Here is a 13285-nt window from a genome sequence, read left to right as displayed (position 1 = left end):
CTGATAATACTTGGTGTATAAATACTTCATGTCCCTCTGATAAGATGACTGAATGTTCATGTTCTCTCTCTCAAAGTTCCCCAGCAGGAATGGGCTTTTCTAACCATGTGCCCTTTATTGGCTTCTTTGCTTTCCCTTTTTCATTTGTGGACCCTCAAATATTGGAATTCAGTTTCTTTTCTTAGTGTTTGTTTCTAGATGGTAACACAAGCGAAGAGAGCAACTTTCCAGGTGTCTATCATATCACAGGCACACCCAAGTAACAAGCAGGCTTAACTCAGTTTCTGTCCCACCCTGACTACATGAAAAATAGAACAAATTGCACTCTAGCTTAAACCTAGAGTTTATGTATATAAACTTTACTGTTGTCTAAAATAAAGAAACAGGGTAATATGGGCACAACAGCTGTAAAAAAAAAAAAGCTCTCTGGTTGTGTGTATTAAATTAAAAGGTAGGCAGTCTTATTTAAAAATCTACATCTCAATTTTATTAGGCAATAAAGTTAGTAGCCTGCTTTGTTGGATAGCTGCATCTGTTTCACCTGTAACGTGTCATCTACTGGAGGAAGTACTTAAATCTGGTAGAAATCTTGATCACTTAGAACTCCCCTCCATCCTTTGCTACAGAGAAAAATCCTTAAATGTAATTGAAGCTGTAGCTTCTAATTAGATATATATGATGCACCCATTTATATTTAAAGTAGTAATAGAATCTTTCAAGTCAATGTTAATAGAGGTACAATATTATAAATCAAAAACAATGTATAACATTCCTTTTAAATTTTGAAATTCTGATAAAAATGTCTATATTCTAAAATAAGCTTGATGGCAACAAAGTTTGAAGTCAGTGTTCAAAATCATGATCAATTATAGTACAAAAAAGAATATTATACTAAATAAAAACATTTTATCGAAACACTTCTTCAACCTTCTAAAGCAACTAAAGGCTTCATAAAATAAAACAAAATAAAGATAATTTCAGTACAATATTTAATCATCTTTGCTTTATAATTAGAAGTGCCACTGTAGGCTATGGCATTGTTAGTATGTCTATAGGGCACAGAACTTACATAGAATAGATTATGTTTTTTGTTTAATGGTTAAATTTATCTTAATTTTTGTTTAAACCTTTTGTCTCTTTTACTATATTAAAAATATACTTTAAATCTCCACAATGAGTATTTAATAAGTAGTGTTTTCCACAGCTCACACACTGACCATAACTATTCACATTATAGTAGTAATTATAAATGGCATCTATTAACATTTCCTGAAAACAATGTTTCCTGAACAGCTTAGGAAGTGTTCATATAATTTTATCCAAAGGGTTTATGCCCAATTTATACCAAATATACAGTTTTTTTTTAGCATGACCATTCTGCTTTTTTCAGTGGACTTCATACCAAGTAAACATGTTTTACTTTGAATTAATTACTATTTTTGAAGACACTCAAGGGCTACACTAAGAATTTTTGTGGATTTTCTCCCAGAAAACAAAATGAGGAAGAGGATGATCAAAGTACTAGGTATAATTTCTTGAAAATATTCTGTGCACCTCCTGTTAGGGTCTACTTTGTGAATAGTAGAAAACTTCAACACGTTTTTTTTTCTTTTTTTCCAATTAATTTATTGATATGGTTAAGCACACTACACATCAGGGAAAATTGTAAAGATGATAGATTTACCTTAAATATTACTCTCCCAACATGTACAGTGGCCTCCTATGTATAATGTGACAACATAGGATCTTCACCACGCCCGTTACACAAAGGTATGCTCTTTGCTAATATAATGACTATGCTGTCAACTAAGAAAACATGCCTTCCTATTGTTTCAAATCCCTCTTACAGAAAAAATGTGGAAGAATCTTTTTTTTTGGCACATTCCTATTTAGAACATTGAAACAATTAAGATGTAAATAAAAGCAGTTTCCCCCCCAAATAATGATGCCTTCAATACTATTAATTAGAAATTTGGAAGTGTTAGTATAATTTGAGTAGTCTCTATTATTTTCCAGAATCAGATACCGAGATTGTGAGATAGAATTAATCAACAATATTAAGTTTATTGAAATATTTCCCTTTGGAAATGTGTTAGAAGTTTTCTTTACAAATGTTTCCAAAAACTGCATTTCACACTTCTTAGCTCAATGGTAAATATAATTTGTTGCTAAATTAGTGCTTGTTGAATGGAATATTGTATAAAAAGAAATAGCAAGAAAAAAAAATCCCCTTGTTGACAATTCCATTTTAAAAAAAATTTACCATTTTGTGATGCTACCGATCCTTCCAGGGTGGTCCCCAACTAGGGTCCTTCTGTCTAGCGTCGCTGGCTCCAAGAGAACAAGACCAGTTTGGTTCAGGAGCAGAGGAAAACTTTATTCTTCGATTAGAGAATGAAGTGCAAGCTCCTGCTCTAAAGAACAGACTTTCCTGGACAGGCCATGGGCAGGGCTGCTTTATGGGTTTTCCCAGCGTGGAGGGAGCAGGAGTTCTCGCGGGTCCTGCGCAGACAGGTGGCGCAGGGCTTCAAACTGCAGCGCAGGCGCCGCGTCTCTGCACCGAGCTCGCCACCGCCGCCATCTTGAGTTTCAGTGCCCTGCAAAGGGCTTCTGAGGTGAAGGTCGCAGCCATTTCATACTAGAAACTCTGGGCTTAGATGCTGGATGCAAAGCCTCTGCACTCGGTCCTCTGGGAGCAAGCGAAACTAGACTAAGCACAAAAGAAAAGAAAAAGGTTAGACTTTATTGCCCAGATTCTGTTTTTATTTCCTGGGAATTGTTAATGGGCTTTGCTGGTGACAGTGATTCATGCATTAAAAGTGTCTCCCTTTGAACTTCATACTAACGTGGTTAGTAGACCAGATTCCTGGGCTGTCTGGAGAATTTAGGGCGTATAAGCTCATGTTGATTTTAAGGGACTGGTAGCCAAAGTTACCAAATCAGCTTCTGCAGCACTGGTGTTTCCTTAGAAAAACATATTCAATTATTAGTCATGCCACACTTGGCTTCCTCCTTAAGATTAATGGTATTATATTATGCCAATTTGGATGCACCCCAGTGCCTCTGCTCTGAGACTTTCACATGGACGAATAGTAAGAAAAAAGTCTTATTAACCTTGGGAGAGGGCATTCCCAGGGATTAACGTTAACGACCTTTAGCTGTGTTGTGAACTAGTACTTCTTGTCAGACAGTCGTCAATTCCTAGAAAATATATTTTGACCTTTGGTTATTACAACTGAACATGTAAGTTTTTTTTTTTTTAAAAAGAAGAAAAAAAAAGACCCGTTAAATAGAGTTATGCTTTTCTACGAGCAGTGGTTGAGTTGAAACTTACTCTTGTACATAACAAAATTCCGAAGACCACTACACTGTGAACACTTGGGTTATTATTTATTGTGGCTGACTACATTAGATCACTGTCTTTCAAATTCGTTTATGTTTAACTTAAATATTTATTAAGAATTAACCTTGTATTTAAGTTTGTGTACAAATTAGCATGAAAAATGTAATCTGATATAGTATCATACGAATTTATTTTAGTGTAACTAATTTTTGCAATGCTGTTTTATTTGTAGAACAAGAATTTCAAAACTGCGTGTGAAAAATGATCACCTAGCATTCACTTCGCTGATTCTGCTCAAATAAGTCAAAGATGAGGTAGGTTTGAGCCTCTGAACAGTGCAAACATTTACAGACAATATTAATTTATGACAGATTTTGGAAGTATACTGCATTAAATTTTCATTTAAACTGGAACTTTAAAAAAACTATTTATGTTATACAAAGCATTTTATAATTCTTAATGATTTTTAAAGACTTTATTTCTTTCAAGTTTATAAAGTATGTCTATCATGAAAATCTAGAAGAATTTGAAATTTAGAGTATAAGACAATTTACTCAAATTAATTCCATTGAATAGAGGTAGTAGTAGAAATATGATGAAATACTTGACATTATAAATGGCATTATTAACAGTTGAGTTCCCACATAACTTCTTCAAAGTCATGTAATACCATTGTTTTAACATTATTCTAAACTAAAGAAAAGGATGAAATCTCCTCAAATTATTTATGAAAGTAACATAAGATTAATATCTCAGATAAATATTGATACTAAAGTATGGCTATATATAGGACAAACCACAAGAAGTACATAGGTTACTCTAAACAAAATGTAATAATTGAGTAACAAAACTAATTATACTAAACCTTGACAACCTTGAGTTTATCCTTTTTAATAGGTAATCTGATAATAGAAAATTTGTTAACATAGTTTATTCCCCCAAAATTAAGGAAAATAAGGCAAATAGTCATATCCACGAAAGACAAAAAGAAAAAAAAAATAGAGACAAAGGGAAATAATTTATAAAAACTACTTAAAAATCAAAAGAAAATTTTATTTCAAATAAAAATACCAAATTTATTTTAATAACTTTAGATAATACTAATTCTTATTATTTATGTTATTTGACTTAAAGGTATAATTTTATACAATAAAATAATGCACTTGGAGAACAGTATGATTTCATTTTATCCATAATAGGCTATGTATCTGCTTAGAATTCTACTAAAATATTCTAAGAGTAATAAAAAGTACAGATCAACACTTGAGATAATTTTGTAAAATTTATATTCTACATTGACGTATATTCTATATTGAGATAAATGTGTAAATGGTCAATAGCTATTGTTCCTCCGTAGTAGTAAAAACATGGAAAAAAAGGGAGGAAAGGCTCTTACAAGATAGTAACAAAATTATGAAAGGGCCAAATATAAGATGCAAAAAACTATAATACCATGTTGAGGAATATAAAACAAGATGTTAAAATAAAGTTAAAAAATACAGTATTCTTGGGTAGGAAGATTTATTTTAAAAAACTGACTACTATTTGCATATCAATATTTAATATAAGTAATTACAACCAAAATCAAAATATTTTATTTTTGAATTATATACAAGTATTTTAAAGTTCGTCAGAATATCAAAATACCTAAAGAAGTTCAGGAAATTGTAAATAAGATGAGCGACTGAGAGATAATCTCTGTAATGTAACAAATGATATTGGCGTACCAACAGAAAAATTATTTAGCTAATCTAGAAATAGAACCAAGTATATATGGGATACTAATGTATGACAACAGTTGTGGAGAAGACCTTCTTAATTAAGAGATAGATGCACTTAATTGTATGACAGTCTTTTGTGTGGTTGGAAATTAAGTATGCCAAAACCAAAGCACCAGTGATAGGGTTGGAAAAAAATGTTTGTAATGTACATACCAAGTAACTTTTACAAATTTACAAGAAAAAATAAATATATAAAATATCTAGGAGGATATTTTAAAAATATATGAATAGGGATTTTATAGAATAGTAAAGAAAATTGACAACATGAAAATTTGCTCAAGCACACAGGTAAAGGAAAAGCAGCTTAGAAAAAGGTAGCTTTTATGATTGTTTATTTAGAAAAACTTACTGTGTAATCTTTGTGTATGCATATGAAGGAAAATGTGGAAGAGTACACTGATTGACATGTAATTCAAGAAGGTGGGGATTCAAGGAGTCAGGATTTCAGGTGTGATGATTATCATTCTGTTACATATTTTGTACTGTATTCATTCAATAGGTGTTTATTGATTTTTATTATATGCTGGCGGTTACTCATCTAGTTGCTAAGAATATAGCAGTAAAAATATATACAATAAATGATGAATATAACACAATAAATCATAAAAATACTTTTCAGTATTCATGCATTATACATTTGTAATGTAAAATATGAGGGGAAAATTAAACATAAAATTTTATCACGAAAGTTAAATGAATAGTGAAATATCTGTCAATTTAAAATATGTTTTCATCATTTTATTTTGCTGCATATACAGTAAACACTTGTAAAAGCCACCATTGTTCATTCTTTCTTACCAATGACTATGGTTGATACTTTCCCGGCATGTTATAAGCAACCTTAAGAGTTTTAAGGTTTTTCTTACATTGCACATTGAGTGCTGTGATCTATAACTAATTCTCCTGCATCTTGATATCTTTTAGCTATTGTTGCACATTGGCAGTTGTAAATCAGGCTGAAAACTTGACAGGAAGTGTTTTGAATTTGGGGTTCCTTATTACCTTAAGGAGATAAAAAGCAAATGAAGATTTGCTTTGCTTTTGGGTATTCAGAGTTGAAATAAACAAAGAAAAAGAGATAGCATCTGTATTAATTTACATAATGTAAAATGTCTTCATCAGAATTTTTTTAAAAAGATAATAAGCTATAATTAAGGACCTATGTAAGTTAACAGTTGTGTTTTTTAAAGAATAGAAAAGTATCTATGTCAATTATGTTCTTACCTAAGAAACACATGCCTTACTCTTTAATAATTGGTAAAATAATATATTTTACATCATTGTGCAAGAGTGTCACAAGTATTACAGTGGTATTGCACTACTTTAGGTGTTTCTTTTAGGGTCTTCTCTTTTGAAATATTATAGGGATGTTTGGAGATTCCAAAACTAGGAGTTTTCATGTTATGTGCTTTCATCCATTTCACTTATCACAGTTTATAGTATATGTTTATCTGATATATTAAAGGTAATTGTGGTCTTGTTACCGGGAGAAGGAGAATAAAAATTACCTCGGTTCTTAGTAACCCCCAAAAGATGAATTTTTCGTGAGAGACAGAAAGTGTGATATAAACAGAAGATTTTATTAGCTAATTAAAAAGGTAGTAAAATATAGTACACCCCTGAGAATTGGGGGCGGGCAAATCCAAGAGAGGGAAAATGACGCCTCTCCTTTATTTTTCCTTTCTTATATCCCGGTTTAGGTGGCGTTTTAGTGATTGATTGATTGATTGATTGATTGATTGACGTCTTACATTCTTTGAGTGCCAGGCTAATTGATTAATACCTCCCGTTCCTTGTGCTCAGGCATGCCCACCTCTTTTACTCGTGTTCTTACCCATGATGCACACAGAGAACTCTATGGGGGTGGCTGAAACTGCAATGTTAGTTACATTATAGTGAGCATTGGGTAAAGTTAAGTCAGTTCCTTCTTTCTGCTGTGCAGCTGCAGTGTTCTATTCTAGCTGGTTTCTTTGTTGGCCCTCATTTAGAGAAAAAAAGTTTTTGGAGCTCCTTATCCTGAGCGCAGGCATACTATTATTTTTGGGGTTGCTTCCTCCCGCTTCCTCACCCTTTGCCTGGTGCTCATTTCTATCTTACCGCCTCACAGTCTCAACTGTTAGTCTTTGTGTTTAATGAAAGCAAGGCCTTTTTTGTTGTGTTCTGGTCAATACGATAGCCTCAGCAGCCCGTCTTGTTTGTGGACATTATTGCCCCCCAACCCTGACAGTGAAGAATGATATAAACCCTCATTTTACTATATCTAATCTAAAGCCCTACACATAAAAGAACTTTGCAAAAAAAAAAAAAAAAGGTTTGTAGTGAATCTTGTGCTGTTAAGCAAGGTATTTCAGAGGTGATTTACTCGTGTCTTTTTGTACTGTATTTGGAAACTTCTTTCTGTTGAAGAGAACATGTTTCTTTTAAATGTTAGATTATTGTTTCTAATTCAAAGTGTATTCACATCAGTAGAGAATTAATGAAGGGTAATATATTAATACAAATTTAATTATGGTAATTGAATGTCATTGTCTTTTCTTCTTGCTTTCTAAAAGTCAGAAAAGAAAAAAGAGGTTAATAATTATTTCTAATGTTCAATCAATTAATGAATCTGTTTATATGGCTTACCAAGATTCACTGTAGGTTTTGAGATTAAATTAGTCTTGAATTAGCAATACAAATTTGATATAGAGGTTGTATGTACCCTAGTTGAGAGAACTGTAAAAAGATACTTCATAAATTTTAATACCAACAAAAATTTGCAAGTTTCAGCTTAATTACATTTATGTGCTTAAAGTCAATCATAGAATGATTTTGTATTCATGTTTTATTTTACTTGAAAACGTATTTTTAATGGGAAAAACTGAAAAAGGTGTATAGGTCATGGCTAAAACTTAGTAATGGAAACAAGTGACTGAAAAATTAATTGATATAAGTCCTTGTATCTCAATTGTGGAGGTTAATTTTTTTCAAGTTGAGCTTTTTGCTTTCTTAATATACTAATGTACATTATTGGCTTTCACTGCAGGAAGCCATTCTTACTCATCATTTTCAAATATTTCCACCTGGAACTCAAAGCCTAGAATTTCCCTGAAAGAAACAAAAGTAAGCAAAGTAGCTTCTCAAATCTTTACTATTATTTTTCTCACATTTTTGCTACTTATATATAAATTATTGCTTGGAAAAGTAGAACAGAGCCGAAAATTTACAAAGGTTTCTATAAATATTGAATAGATTTTTCATTCCATTATTGTATTATAAATTCAAAAATTAATTCATGTTTTATGTCAACTATAGCATTGGCTAAGATGAAAACATCCCTAAAGTATCCCTATAGACAACTCTGGAAACTATGGGAGACTATGAAAGCAGATATTTAGGTCATGCTATAATGGTAAACCCTACCAAAGGCAAAAAAAAAAAAAAAAAGGAATTATTTTGGTATTTGTAATATAGTGCTAATATTTTTAGTTTGAGAGTGAAACTGTCTCTGTGGAATCAAATTGAAATTAACACAAATGTTATTGATATGTTAAATCAACAAATGGTATAATTTTTTTCTATTAATAATACTTATAAAATAGATGTTTAATATTACTCTTTTAAAATTTGCCTTTGGGTAAATTTATTTATTGGTAATAGCCAGCCATACTCTGCAATAAATTAAAGATTTCTGCTCAATATTTCTATATAAAATATTTTGTGAAAAGCATCTCAAAAATCAATAACTTTTTATCACACATGTAGAACAGTGGGAATTAACCACCTAAAAACTTACCTATAAACGCAACTCAGTCAGTTAAGCCAGCTAACTAATAGACATATGTGAACCATATGAATAATTGTAACTTTGCTAGGAGCCACATTTATTAAAGTAAAATGAAATAGGTAGGATTAATTTCAAAAATCTATTTAACACATTATAATTAAAATAATTTAATTTCAACAGTTAATATAACAACTATTAATGTATTTTACATTTTTTCTACTAGTCTTTAAAATGTGGTGTGTATTTTGTATTTAGAATACATTTTAATGCAGATACTAAATTTTTATCAGATGTAATTTATATATAAATTTACAATGAAATTTTTTTAAAACTTAAACCTTTCAAATAATTGAATCCATTTTTAAATTTAAGTTTAAATTAATTAAAGTTGAATGAAAAAAATTTTTAATGAAGTTCTCAGTCACATTAGTCATACTTCGAGGGCTCTAGAGCAATATGACACTAGTGGCTGCTATCTAGAACAGTTTTAGATCTTTATAGTATAAATCTTCTGCTGCATACATGGGGTCATTTTTTCTTCAAGGTATATTTAAATGCAATTGAAAATTATTTGTGAAATTTGAAATTCAATCACTCTAAAACGTAATATTCTATAAATTTTATTTACCATCTTTAAATTTCATTCCAATGAATAACTAATTATTTGTATAAAACTTATGCTATGAGATAAATTTAAATTTTTAAGTTAACTACAAAAAATAAAAATTTCGATAGTTTTTTGGCAATTAGAGATATTTAAGCCAAAATTTAGTTATTCTCTTTGAGACAGTTTTATGCAAGTCAGTTGTTCTTTTTCCTTCAGGTAATTTATTATGTAGATCTAATCCTTGAGGCTCCTGAAAGTACGTATCAGAACTTCAAAAGACCTATTAAAAACAAAAAACAGTTGATGAGACAAAGTATAGGATTTTGTTTTTTCATCTGAGCAGGAATTTAGTTTTAATATCCATCAATATTTAGTCATTCCATTTTAAACCTCTCTTTATTTGACTTATAAATTATTTCTATAGCAAAATATCTATAAATTTTAGATGAATAGTAGACAATGATATTTAAATAAATGTGTTAAAATATGCATATAGTATTCATTTTACAGAGAATTAATAACGTGCATTTTAACTGATGACTAAATACAAATTAAATAAATGCATGCATGGGTCATGATATGGTAGAAAGGATGTACAATGAATTTTCCTGTTTTAGTTTTTTCAATTAGAAACAGCAATGGCATTAACTATAGCTTATGAAAAAGTCTATTTCACAGGGACTCTAAATGATTTCAGTGATATTTTGCCAATATAGTTACTCAAAATAGTTTGAGAAATGTTAATTATATTTTTCATATTTATGTTCTTGATAGAAACTGATATATAAATATTACCTCGTAAATTACCATGCCATTTTATTTAATTTAGTAATGGCAATTACATACTAATCTTTTTGGAGTAGCTAAATGTGTAGAAAAGAGGATTTTGGCAGAGAAAATTACAAAAGATATAAAGATATAAAATGACACCTTGGGTAAAAAAAAAAAAAAATCAAATGCAGTTATATCCAGTCTGGAATATAGTATCAAGCTGAAAGCCTAAACTTGTTATTTGCTCTTCTGATATTTGGGGCTCTCGGCAATGACAGAACTTCAAAATGTGACCAATACATATTGGCTTGAGCTTTTGAAAACTTAAAATGAGAGAAATTTGTCAAATTAATAAACTCATAAACCAAGATATCAATATGATATACAGCTATATACACTTATATACAATAGCATCCCCAATTTGAAGTAAACCTATTTTTAATAAATTGTCAGATTATATATAGGTGGTCTATGAGCCTATAACTGTTATAATAGGGAGACAATTGAAAATTGAAGGATGTGCTTCATTCCTGTATATTTCTTGTGTGACTCTTGTGGCAGAATAATTACTACTACAAAAGAAAAAAACTTAAACTGATTTAGTAAAAGGGAACAAGACTTATTTAATTTTTCAGTGTAAAAGAGAGATACAGAACTCCAAAGTGAAATGATCAGTTTATCTATTTTGCATAAACATGCAGTAAATTAGCATATTCAAAAGACCATTTTAGTAAAGTATAGGTACACTGACATTGTTAATATATGGAATTCTTAGTGGTTATGAAGACAATTGTTTCTGGAATGTTTCTCGTTATAATGTTAGCTGGGCAGTTATCACTTGGATGTAGTTTCCTTAAGGAATTTGAATTAAATTAGCAGGGATTATAGAATTTAATGCAATTTAAGGGGGAGGATTTAGCTCCAGTGGTAGAGTACATGCTTAGTATGCACGAGGTCCTGTGTTCAATCCCCAGTACCTCCTCTACAATAAGTAAATAATCTTTTCCCCTCAAAAAAAATTTAAAAATATAGCAAATGCAGTTTATATGTTTCTTCTGGATTTTGACATTTAATGGCTTAGTAGGAGAGCATCTGAGAACTGTGTTGCAAATAACCTGGTATATGTAGATTATGGAAAATGCTCAACACGCTTTCAGGAAAAAAAAATGTTTATTCCTCTTTGTTGTATTTTCCCCAGGTTGCTGTCTGTTTTTCCATCCATTCTAATATAAGTGGAAATTTTAAATTTTCAATATTTTGTGAAATAGAAATAAAGATATTCTGATATAATATTATTTTTATTATCTCTCTGAATATTAAATAGTATTTTGGTTTGAAAACACTTTTAATCACATGAAAAACGCACAGTAATCCTAACAATTTTGTAAAGTTGACGAAATTCATCATGGTACTACTGATAAAGGGTTAGGGAGGGAGGGTATAGCTCAGTGGTAGAGTGGCTGCTTATCATGCATGAGGTCCTGGGTTCAATCCCCAGTATCTCCATTAGTAAATAAATAAACCTAATTACACCCCCCAAAAGAACCAAAATAAATTTAAAAAAAAGTTAGCAACCAACAGAAATTACACAGGGATAGACTTTACCTAAAAAGAAGATGACAGTGTAAAAGCATAAGACTAGCCATTATTTTTAATTTATACTATTCATATTTGGCTACAGTTTCTTAAAATTCAGTTATTAAAAATATGTTATCATCATCTAGATAGTGTTTAGAATGTCAGTTATCTAGGGTATGAAACTCTCTCCAAATACACACATATACACAGAGACACACCTAAAACTTAGCTAAAAATTCATCAACATAACTTTTTTTCATATTTGAAAGACTATGTTTTATTTTTGTTTTGATCTTATAGCAATATTATGTCCTTCTGTTTTAGCTTTAGAGATAATAGAACATAATTAATATTTAACTGTCTGATAAAATTAATAACACATTTTTACAACTGTGTTGGAGTGGATCATGGTATAATCCACGAAAATCTAGTGAAATCAGTCCAGGGTTTGTTATACTGTATCTTGGATCTTGAAATATATAACCATAGAATAAATATTTACTGTGAAGGGGAGCAGAATATGTCATTCCAAAATGTACCTTTGGCATATTGATTATTCTGAGTATAAGTTATTTGAAAAATAGCCAGTGCAAAGATGCTCTGACCCTCCCTTGTCTTGCTGAATGCAGGAAATGAATCTCCCGTGTGAAAAGTGCCCTTCCTGTACCAGGAAAGTAGAAGGCGTCCTTATCACCAGAAATAGGGAATTTAGGGCTAAGAAGATTATAAACAAACCTTGTTATTTCTTCACTAATTTGGTACCACAATCTCAAACCCCTTTGTCTTGTCAGTTCTTCAAAACTTTATTGTTTCTTTGTTTAAAAATATGAAAGTTTCCTACTTTGGTTTCTTCTTTGAGTCTCATGCTTTTATTGAATTCCTATATGTACATAATTTTTTTCCTCCTGTTAATATGCTTTATGTCAATTTAATTATTAGACCAGCCTAAGAACCTAGAGGGGAAGAAGGAAAGTTTTTTCTGTTTCTATAGCAGTGACACATAAGGATTGTTTGTAGAAGCCTCTAAGTGTAGTACTGATTTAAGCTAGACTTAAAAACACAGTAATATATTCCATACACTACACTTGAACCACATCTACAAGATGAGCTAATCAGATAGAAAGGCTTTTTCTCACACTTCTCTTTCCCTTATGTTAGCGTCTAATTGTCCGTGCATATTGGAAATCCAAGTGTATGATTCTACCTGCGCAAGAATTAATCTTTGAGATAGTCAGGATCAATAGTACCAGTCCTTTCTTTTTCAATGCTGTCATAAAGTCTCTAAAAGCAAAGCGTCTGGGCAAACCATGGACAGTAGCAGATTGAACCTTTGAATATTTATTATTCAACTCATGTGAAGCTAGAAAAGAAGGGTAGGTGGTTTCTCAGGGACAGTGCATGATAGGAAATGTATTCTTCCATTTGTCTGTTAGTCCAAA

At 30.9% G+C, this 13285-nt stretch overlaps 1 non-coding gene across 1 annotated transcript; it reads left to right on the top strand.

Annotated features, from left to right (window-relative positions):
• The first annotated feature begins 11701 nt into the window (after nucleotides 1-11701).
• TRNAD-AUC (transfer RNA aspartic acid (anticodon AUC)) lies at nucleotides 11702-11774 on the top strand. Its single transcript has one exon. It is a non-coding gene; the product is annotated as a tRNA-Asp (tRNA).
• Nucleotides 11775-13285: the final 1511 nt, after the last annotated feature.

This window comes from Vicugna pacos, chromosome 6, assembly GCF_048564905.1.
Source record: "Vicugna pacos chromosome 6, VicPac4, whole genome shotgun sequence".
Classification (NCBI taxonomy): domain Eukaryota; kingdom Metazoa; phylum Chordata; class Mammalia; order Artiodactyla; family Camelidae; genus Vicugna; species Vicugna pacos.
The sequence above is the reverse complement of the archived record's forward strand: the minus strand, read 5'-3'. Positions and strand labels throughout refer to the sequence as shown.